The following is an 11,599-nucleotide window of genomic DNA, read 5'->3' as shown; positions in this document are numbered from 1 at the left end:
CTTCTAATTATCTATCTCTCTCTCTCTCTCTCTCTCTCTCTCTCTCTCTCTCTCTCTCTCTCTCTCTCTCTCTCTCTCTCTCTCTCTCTCACGATTTATTTTTGTCACCTGCGATTAATTTTGCACCTTCCCATTATTTTTGAAGTTAATTGGCCAAATCAAAGAAGAGCATATGAGGTTTTCATTTTGTTGATAAACTTGTGTTTGCTTTTGTTTCAGTTTTCATTAACAAACCAACAAATTCATACCAACTTGAGAATTGTTTTATTCTTTGCCATTCTTAGGCTAAACAGCAGTGTATTTTCATTTATGTTCTTTAAGTACACATTACCAAAGATCACTGGGCAGCACAATTCAGAAAGATTACATGTGGTCAGGGCTAACTCTCCCGGGCAACAAATTTTAGTCCGTCACAATGAACAGGTTGCAGTTAAAAGTCATTATGTAAATGTTATTTCTTTCTACACTGTTGTAGCACTACATCGAGAACAACATTGCGATAAGAACGAATTGGATCTAAATAGCTAGATAATTCCAGTCCAAATGTGAAGACACGTCAAAATTCATAATCCAAACTTCATAGTCAATGCTCATTGCTAAATGATGGCAAACTTAACTCAAACTGACATTTGCATGCACTTCAGTGTACTGTGTAACAACTACAAAACAGAAAAGTAATAACTCACAAAATGAATGTTTTTATTTGACATAATTGCCTTGAGGATAAACATGGTTTGGTGGTCATTAATTAATGATGACAGAAATGTGAGTTGGAAAACCATGCACTTTGAGCGTAGTATCTTTAGGACTGGTATCTAAAGTTGAAAGCTGCTGTATGTGTACAGGGTGAAAGGTGGACCAAGCATTCGACTAAAACCAGAACTCTGCCAAATAATTGTTCTGGGTCAAGTATTCCATCCAGAGTGTGGGCTTAGTGCATGGAGTCAAGGTTTACTCTGTGTATCTGCTCATCATGGCCTCGGGCCTTGGCAGCCCTGATGGCGGCTGGTGCTACTCACCCTTCCTAATCTTTGCAGTCGAGTAGAAGGACCTCTACATTACAGAGTTTGCTCCTGTCTGTTAGTGTTCACACTATGCCCATCATCAACCCTTCCAATGGTCTCCCAACAAACCTCCAATCGCATCTTTGTTAAAATAATGCTAATGCCAAGGTCAGCAAACAAGTGCATGGCTTTTGGAAGCCAACGACCCCTGAGGAGGTGCTTTTGATTTTCAGCTCCATTGAGCTGCACTTATTCAATATTTACTCCCCGAGACCTCTGCATTAAATTCATACAACTACACTTCTAAAGGAAAGTCAAAAAAAAAAAAAGGTTTTGCACGTTACTACACAATGCACACACAATCATACACCCCACTGAGGCATTGTCAGTCTCTATCCACTGAAGGCTCTCAGTATCTGATTTGTTTCTATCGTCGTTTCAAGTCCCCAGGATTGTACAATTAAAAAAAAAATTCTCCTCAATATTGTTGCTCAAATTATGTCATTGACTCGCAAAAATGCTCCTCAATGAAAAATAAATGCAATTTTGAGCCCTGATTCTCAAAGACAAACGACTATTACTCCTACTGAATCACAGTCGCAATAAAATACCATTGTATTGTATTCGTCATTTGTGTCTGAAGGATTGCAGTATTATACTTCCACCCAGTGGCTTAGGCCGGGACAGTAGAATGGAGAGCACGATTAACTGCATTACAGCATTTTTTGATGATTCACGAACATTTTTATTTTGTACATTCATCCATAATCTGATTTGCTTATCCTCTCAAGGGTCATGGGTGTGCTGGAGCATATCCCAGCTGTCATGGGGCACTAGATGGGGTACAACCTGAACTAGTTGCCAGCCAATCACAAGGCACACAAAGAAAAAAACAGCCATTCACGCTCTCAATCCGCCTCGGGGCAATTTAGAGAGTTTAGTCAACTGACGTTGCATGTTTTTGGAATGTGGGAATAAAACCGGAGTATTTTGAGAAAACTCACGCAGGCACGGGGACAACATTTAAACTCCACACTCCAATCAAGTGTGACATTGTGTCATAAAAAAGGGGGTGCCATGATTGGATATAAAATGAGCTTCCCTGAATTGCTCTGTCAATCACAAGCAAAGATAGAGCGAAATTCATCTCTTTGTGAAGAACTGTGTGATAAAATGATCGAACAGTTTAAGGACAATGTTCCTCAACATACAATTGTGAGGAACTTGGGATTTCATCATCTACAGTCCATAATATCATGAAAAGGTTCAGACAATCTGGAGAAATCACTGCATGCAATGCTGAAAACCAACATTGAAGGCCCGTGACCTATGATCTCTCAGGTCGCACTGCATCAAAAACCGACATCAATGTGTAAAGAATATCAACACGTGGGCTCAAGAGCACTTCAGAAAGCCATGTCAGTAAATACCATTCGGCGCTACATGCCTGAGTGCACCTTAAAACTCTATTATGCAAAGCAAAAGTCATTTACCAACAATGCCCAGAAAGGCTCCCGGCTTTTCTGGGCCCAAGCTCATCCATGATGAACTGATGCGAAGTGGAAAAGTGTTCTATGGTCTGATGAGTCCACATTTCAAATTGTTGTTGGAAATTGTGGACGTCGTGTCTTCCGGTCCAAAGAGCAAAAGAAACACCCTAACTGTTTTGGTTCACAAGCCAGCATCTGTGATGGTATGGGGCTGTGTTGGTGTCAAAAGCATCGGTACACATCTGTGAAAGCACCATTCATGAAGAAAGGTAAATACTGGTTTTGGAGAAATCCAAGCAATGCCTTTTTCATGTACTTTATGGTTATTGCAGCAAGACAATGTCAAACCACATTCTGCATGTGTTACAATAGCGTGGCTTCATAGTAAAAAAGTGCGGGAACAAGACTGGCCTGCCTGCAGTCCAGACCCGTCTCCCACTGAAAATGTGCGGCGCATTATGAAGCGTAAAATACTACCCCGGACTGTTGAACAGATGAAGCTGTACATCAAACAAGAATGGGAAAGAATTCCACCGACAAAGCAAGAGCAATTAGTGTCCTCAGTTTCCAAAAGTTTATTGAATGTTGTTAAGCGAACAGGTTATGTGGTAAACATGACCCTGTCCCAGTTTATTTGTAACATATTGCAGCCATAAAATTCAGAAACATTACCGTAATGATTATTTGTGATAAAGAATAATGCTTATCAGTTTTAAGATTAAATATGCATTTGTAGTGTGTTCAATTCAATGCAGGTTGAACATGATTTGCAAATCATTGCATTCTGTTTTTATTTATGTTTAACATAATGCCCCAACTTCATTGAAAGTGTGTTTGTATTATTTCTTACTTTATGTAATCCATCCACCCATCCATCCATCCATTTTCCGATCCGCTTTATCCTCACAAGGTTCGCGGCGGGTGCTGGAGGCTATCCCAGGTGTCTTCGGGCAGTAGGCGGGGCACACCCTGAACCGTTTGCCAGCCAATCGCACACTTTATTTATCTTATCAAGTACAATATTCAACAGTACTATTTTTCCTTATTAAAAAACTCAAAGAAAAATTTTGTGTGGTCAGAGGCTGGAACTGTTAAAAGGTATTTCCATTCATTTAAATGGAGAATGATGTTTTGAGATATGAGTGTTTTGAGTTACGAGCATGGTCACAGAACTAATAACTTAAATCACCACTGTATTGTGTACAAGAAATATGAAAACAGTGCAACAATATTTTCATATATATACCGGTACAACTCACCATGTGCATCTAATCTCAAATATTATTCCTCCTGCCATCCAGCACATGAATGCATATGCCAGGTTTACTCTTCATTTGAAAATAGGCGTCTCCAGCCTCTGTCTTCACTGAGAAATAAAGGGGTACCTTTATGAGGGTAATTCATCAAATTTTTACAAACATGTTTTGTGGCTGAGGCTTTCTGAAAAGAATTATGCCTCAGAAATCAAGAATGTATGCATGGCTGTGGAGGCAAGTCCATGGGGAGTCATTTGTGTGCCGACTGTAACTGTGCAGTGGAGGTGGCACAGTAAAATACAGGCTTTTTTAAGGGTTTCAAAGTGGCTTTTCTGCTCACAATTCTGTCAGCCATAAATTGAGAATAAACACAGCTATATGGGGCGCCATAAATGCCTTCATAATTCATACCCTTTGGGAGACACTCAGGTAGATTAAATTGTTTCTGTGATACACTGTTTTCAGGTGAATAATATACCCACACACCTCATAGTAGCTCGCTTTGAGACAAATTCATGAATGGGACATATAGGACAATAAATAACCACATAACATCCATCCAGTATTCGAACCGCTTATCCTCACGAGGTTTGCCGGCGTGCTGGAGCCTATCCCAGCTGTGTTTGGGCAGTAGGCGGGGTACTCCTTGAACTGGTTGCCAGCCAATCGTAGGACACACATAGACAAACAACCATTCGGTCACAATCACACCTAGGGACAATTTATAGAGTGTCCAAATAGCGTACCATGCATGTCTTTAGAATGTGGGAGGAAACCGGAGTACCCAGAGAAAACCTTCACAGGAACGCGGATATCATGCAAACACCATGATGGATTTCAACCCATGACCTCTGCACTGTGAGACAGTTGTGACCACCATGCCGCCCACCACATAACATATTACAGAAAAGTTGACCCATGGGTAAAATTGTTTTTTTTTTTGGTTTTTTTTAAGGGGAGTATGTTTAGGTTGTAATAATAAAGCTCTGTTCAGTGCAATTATCTTTGGGCCACTTTTCAGTGTATTAATGACAACTTCATGCAAAAAATACATACGTTTCTATTTAATTTGTTAGTGTGATTAGTTGTCATTCAATTATTCAACTTCTCGCATCATTTTGATACCTTTAAGACAGCAGTATAGGACATTTGTGAAATCTTGAAAATGCAACTCAAAACACAAAAGATACAACACATATCTGAAAACGGAATCCAAGAGAGCTGGCTGCCAGATTTCTGATCAAAGCCCCATTTGATGTTTGCACAGTAAGTGTGTGTGCATGTGTCTGGTGTGTGTGCATGTGTGTGTGCGTGTGTGTGTGTGTGTGTGTATTAAACTGCATGACATAAGAAAATAAATGCAAGATTTCAAAAGCATGTACAATTTGAGAAGTCCAAAATGAAAATTTGACAAGGTACAGTAATTGTGCGATTTTTTTCATGGTGTACTTGACCTTTTATTATTCAGGTTTTAAAATCTGGAGCATTTCTCTCCATCCATGTTCATTCCCCATGGTTTGGTCCTCAATTCAAAAGCCTGATGAGCCTGAATGATACTAAAATGGAAGAGCTGCTATTTTTTGTCTATTGCACATTGTTTCGGGCAAGGACCGACAATTTGAATGATGGAGGGGCTCCACACTTCTGGGGGTGCCACATAGAACCACACATATCCAAAACCTATGATCCAAGGGGCTAAGTTGTCTGCGGCTTTATACCCACTGGCAGAGTCACCCATGGCAAACAGGTCCTAGGTGAGGGACCAGACAAAGCGCGGCTCAAAGTCACCTTATGATGAGTAAAATATATGGACCTTGGTTTTCCTTGCCCGGACACGGGTTCCCGGGGCTTCATGACTGACTATTGCAGATAAGCTTGCCCATCAATCACTTCTGATAAAACGCAATTTACATTTTTTTTTAATCTGCTTTTTTTAACTAAATCCTTTCACTGTTTCAATGAAAACAGAAGGGAGAGTTTCCCGTTTTAGAAAAGAATATCGAGAGGCATCTTTTGATGCTTCATTTGTGGGGGTTGGTTCAACAGTGTGGGCTGTAATCATGCTGAAAAAAAAATGAATACAGAATAATGAACTGAAAGTGATCTGCAAAGCACTGCCTCTCCTGCTGAACAGCAGGCAGAGGCAGCACTTGCTCCACAAACAAGTAAGGGCATAATTAGCGTCAATATGGGGCCTAAATCGAGTTTTTTTTTTCTTTCACGGGGCACCAAATTCTTGGTAGCGTTTCTGAGGATGTCCCAATACTTTTGATGGCACCAATGCACTGGGAAGAGGCAGTAATGGGAACATGTTACGCCTCTGTACTGTCGCACAAGAACCAAAATAAGAAAACCTCTAATTTTTTACTCAGTGGCTGCGACCCCCTTAAAATGGGTTCGCGACCCACTTTTGGGTTCCCAACGTACCAGTTGAGAATCACTGGTCGAGCTAAAAATGTGGAAAGGTTTCGGAACCCATTGCAACTTAATGAAGGTTTTATGATGGCAAATTGGATGATGAAACACATTTTCATTCATTTCCCACACTGTACAATAGGGGTGTCAAACGCATTTTAGCTCAGGGACTACTTGGAGTGAAATATATTCCCAAAGTGGGCCTGCTGGTAAAATCGTGATTATGTAACATAAATGATTGGTTTCAATACTATGCAATATTACGCAGATTTTCATTTTCTATTCCCGTTGAATAGCAGAGGTCAATTGTAAATAATATTGTAAAAGAAAAAAAAAAAGAAAGAAAGAAAAAAAGAAAAAAAACAACAACTTTCTTTTGGGTGACTTATACATCCCAATATAGCATTTCTACCTGCATTGCATGAAATTATGATTTATTTTCCATTAGTTCTTAAAATACCAAGAATATTTTGTATAGAACACACAATAAAACGTACAAAAATAAATCAACACATATACATCTTGACATATTTCTTTTTTTCCACAGTTTTCCCCTCCCTAATATTATATTTAACAAATACAATGTTATGGCTTGGAAATGTGTGCCAAATTTTATTTGAGCTTCAAAGGTCATTTTGATAACATCACCCAAAATATCTACGTTCGTACAAAGTCATGATTTAAGATGAAGTACTGTAGAAATACACACCAGGTATACAACTGAACACCAGGCGTGTTTGTCAGGTTAGGTTTGCTGTTGTCCCTAATGCCTGTTGTAAAATGTTTTTTTTAATTTTGCTGTTGTTAAATTTGCCTCCCTCTTCCAAAACCTGGCCTCTATGAGAGGAGCATCAGGGGTAGCTTTTTCTCTGAAAAAGTTTCTCGTGATTGAACAAGAAGAATCATAGGGAGGCCATAATTTAACGAGCTGACAGAGTGCTTCAAAACTGGAATAAGAACCCTGTGTGGTGCTTGTGCTCAATAGCTCCAGGGAGGATATTGCCCCCAACTACTGTGAGAGCGGCTCTCCTGAGTCAAGTGACTTGGTGGGCTGCCCCGAGAGCCCAAAGCTTCGCTGGCATGGGAATGTCAGATAGAGGTCCTTGTGATGTTGAGGAGAGGGATTTGAGCACAGCCTTTTGTTCCGATCCCTCTTCCGGCATGCCAATGACCCTCAGCATCCCAAAGTGCTACCCGTAAGATGCTACGAACAATTTCTTCCAGCCTGTCTTTGACAAATGGAATTGTCTGCAGTACATCAAAATGTGTTGGTGTTGTCTGCCTGATTTTGTTGTTGTTGTTGTTAAACCCGGTAAATGGGGAACTTCCCCCTTTCTGAACAAAAAAAAAAAATCTTTGAGTACATGCAAAACAATGTCAGTGAACATGTCAGACCTCAAGATGACCTAACTGTATTAGCTAGGTGCTAATAGTAGTAAAGATACTAATAATAACAGCATAGGATAAAGAATAGAAGTTTTACCGAACCATCTTGATTCAAATCTTATTTTCTTCTTTTAAACAAACAACAGATGAATGAATTGAACATCTCTTATCTGGACACCACATTGTTATTTTTTTTATTTTTTTGCTGAGTGAACAGAGAATGCACGGCTGAAATCCCTCTCAGTAAACATGTGCATCATTATCCATTCATCAGGATGTATTGTTTGTTTACTGTGGCCCCATTTCCAGAGAGCCAAAAAAACCAAGCCCAGTAGAGAGGGGAGGCCTGAACAAAGGCTTTTCTTCTCCACCCGCTTGGGCCTCAGAGACGCTCCCCACTCAGCCGGCGCACAGCCTTTCACCAAGCTTTTGGCCACTCATGAGTGACAGTTGAATCACCAAGAACCTCCCTCAAGTACAGGAATTGGTTTATTACATGGTCAAATGGGGTCAAATTAATTCATTGGCAAAAATGTTTTTCACAAACAACATTTTAGTATAAATGGCATGGAAATAGTCATTGATGAAGCTACCACACCATATGTATTTATTTTAATCAGACACAGTTTGCATATATTTTGATCAAATGTGCTCATATTGTTAAGTCAACATCTTGTTTTTGTTCTGTTCATTACGGATTATTTGTTTTCTGTGCTCCATTAAACCATCATGTAATATATCTATCTCTTCTCTTTGATGGGATGGGACACCATCACATCTTGACAGCACAGTTGTTGGTGACCGTATTGAAAGCAGAGGGTGAAGGGTTCGGGTTACCCGAACCCCACTCACCCTAGCTGAGGTGAAGTTGTACAGTGTATGAATGAGCGCGGTTGTATGGTGGACTCATTCGAACCGCTTTGCTGGGAGGTCTGCCTATTGTTTGAGCCGCATAAAAGAAGGACAAGCTGGGAACAAGGCTTTTCAGCTGAGCTGGCCTCAGCTGCTTTCAGAATCCTTAGACTCACGGACCATGGCATTGAAACATCAAGACAAGTAGTGTGATGCTCTTTGTGACACAAAGCTATTAGAACCACAGAGGAATGTCAGCAGTTCATTAAAAAAAAAAAAATCCACACATGGAACCTTTGGCACAATAGTGCTCAAGTGTATGTACATTACCTCATAAGAAAGAAATAAGTAATAATCCATCATTTGCATTGGATTATGATATCGATTGTGAGGGCCTGCAGTTATTGCCTTTCTGTTTCTGTCAGTCTCCAACCAGTTGTGATTGATCACTCTGGTTGCTTTAGAGCACTTTAACAATAGCTGTTTTGAGCATGTTGTGCCTTAAAGAAGGATCTGGAAAAAAAACAAGTTAACCTTCCTTTGACCAGGCGCGGTCAACATTGCTGTCTGAAGGAAAACGGGGACTGTCAATCATTCATTGTTCAGCCTCATTGAAATGTCAGCTTTCCAAAACACTCTCCTATAGGTTGGCTCATGCCAAAGCACACCGAATGAAATCTAATTCAGCCATTCTTATCTAATTTTGCTGATGATACTGAAAGTAGGGTACGGTAATTGCCGTGTAGCACAATAAATAGAGTTGTTGGATACCATGAAAGTTGAGTCAACCTTTGACAATCGAGGACTTGTTTCTGTGTCAAAAGATTTTGATTTGTCACAGAAATACAGCGGAAACCTCCGACATTTCCATGCAGAGTGAAACCTTGAAGGTCAACCACAATCCTTTCTGGGATTGGCTTAACCTCAGATGTGACACAGAAGTTGATTTTCACTCCCGTCCCACTCCCCCAGAAAAAAAATCCCTTACCACCTTAATCCCGGACCATAGGTGAAAACGAATCCCATCCCATGTTCAGCATGACTCTCACTCCCGTACTGCTGCCATTTTGGAGGTCAACACCTTTAAAAAAACAAAACAAACAAAAAAAAAAAAAATAACACTTTTTGTAGAACTTTTTTTAATTTTCTACTCAAGATAAGATAATACAAACTTGATTTGTGTCACAATGGAGAAATTCCCAATTTACAGCAGCAAAATTATGAAAGGGAGAAAGTAGAAGACAAAAAATGAAAAAATATAAATCTAAAATATAAAATATACATAGCATATTAAAAATGGGTTAGTGGGGGTGAGTCCAGGTTTTCAGGACCATCTATTCAATAGCTTGACACAGTCGGCAGGAACGAGCGGTGGTACCTCTCCTTCTTGCAGCGCGGATGTATCAGTCTCTGGCTGAGGGAGCTGCCCAGTGCTGTCAGGGTGGCCTGGAGTAATCTCACCTCCATCTGCTGCTGTCAAGTTTTTATTCTGTACTGTCGCAATCTCAGGATTAAAGGTAAAGTTGACTCCCATCCCGTGAGAATCCCACGGGATGGGAGTCAAACCCGAAAAAAATGTCAGCCTCTGGCCTGAACTGAATCTGTTCCATCTGTTTCCAGAGGAATGTCGATTTCTGGTTTTGTGGTGGTTTTAATATTTCTCCTCGTTGCCATTACCGGTACTCATCTGTAAGTCATCCCAAAAATATACTTATAATTTAAAATAGAGTACAATTCACTACAGTTTTGTAAAATACAGTATGCCGAACACTTGCAAGATTTGCTGCGCTCTCTGCACTTGCAATATAATTCGTCACAACAATGATAACCAAATCGCAAACCTTAAATGTATTCTTTAAGACACGCTCACAATAATTTACCCTTAAATGTTGACATTTAAGAGAGGTTTCCAACAGGCAGCAGAGTGAAAGAGCAGTCAGCCCTGCAGCCTCACAGTTATAAAGTTCAGGGTTCATATCTCAGCTGTGGCCCTCAATGGTGCCATTTGCATATTCTTCCTGTGCTTGTGTGGGTTTTCTCTGTGCACTTCGTCCGACATTTTTGAAAAACATGCATTTGCTGAACACTGTAAATTCTCAATCGGTGTGAATGGTCGTGCCCTGTGATTGGCTAGTCCTGGGTGTAGTACTTACAGTAGTAGCCTTTCACCAAAAGTCAAGTGAGATAAACTTCAGCTGACCCGTGATCCCACTGAGGAAATAGTTTATCCTTGCGAATTAGTTTTTCAGGCACTAAAAATGGCTGTGAGCAACAGTTGTAGAGTTGAGAGGTTTTTGGCAGACACAAGCTATTTTAGAAGTCACTCAGAACATCACAGAAATTTGTGGATAGAAGATGGGGAAAAATGCTTTGGATTTGTCCCATGTGGCGTGTCATATGATTGTCTCGGCACTCACAACTGCGAAGGTGATTCATGCGGCTTGTCTCCCATGGCCTGCTTTCTGACCCGAATGAACAAACACAATGGATCAGCGTGCCACTAATAACGGGATCCTATGCCCGTGGCCTTTAAATTTTGCACAGAATAAAGTTCAGGTGTCACTAGTTCAACTGATTTATAATGGTGAAGAGGCTGTGATTAAGTGCTGGTGTCACAGGGTTTCTCACCGCTCATTTGGGGAATCAAGTAGTTTGTATCCAAACAAGATAAATGGCCAGCTGGCTGGTTGTAACCTTTCTTATGTGCACTTTCCCTCCAATCATGTGCCACTGCTCCCTGGCTTCTTGACTAACTTTATTTATAACGAGACCCTTTCGGCATTCGTGTGTTGCCTATTTTATGCATGTGTTGCACCTGTGTTTTCACTTGTGGGATCACGGCTTTTTTCTTAATTTATTGTGTCTCTGTGGAACACAGAGTAAACCTCATTCTGCAGGACCAAATAATGAATGAAAAAAAAGACCTTCTTCTGGGAAGTAGATTTTAGTTTGGGTTTTTTTCATTTTTACAACAATATGTATGTATGGTGATGGTCTTTTGATCTTATCATTCTTATACTTTAATCTTTTATTTGTAATACAATATAATAGTTATTGTCTTTTATTATGTTCATTTTATTATTGCTAATGTTCATGGAATCAGATTATTATGATGATGATGATGATAATCCCCTCCACTGTCATCGTCGTCATCATTAATGATAAAATCAAGACAGTTTATATATATATATATATA

General features: G+C 40.0%; 1 long non-coding RNA gene across 1 annotated transcript in view; it reads right to left on the bottom strand.

The window, feature by feature from the left end:
* Positions 1–11,599, bottom strand: part of LOC109510521 (uncharacterized) — a 20,283-nt gene that overhangs the window by 4,560 nt on the left and 4,124 nt on the right. Inside the window, exon 2 of the long non-coding RNA XR_002167139.1 lies at positions 1,298–1,304. This is a non-coding gene — a long non-coding RNA (uncharacterized LOC109510521). The remainder of the gene's footprint in view (positions 1–1,297; positions 1,305–11,599) is intronic.

This window comes from Hippocampus comes, unplaced genomic scaffold (assembly GCF_001891065.2).
Source record: "Hippocampus comes isolate QL1 unplaced genomic scaffold, H_comes_QL1_v1.1 scaffold130, whole genome shotgun sequence".
Classification (NCBI taxonomy): Eukaryota; Metazoa; Chordata; class Actinopteri; order Syngnathiformes; family Syngnathidae; genus Hippocampus; species Hippocampus comes.
This window is presented reverse-complemented; position numbering and strand designations above follow the sequence as displayed.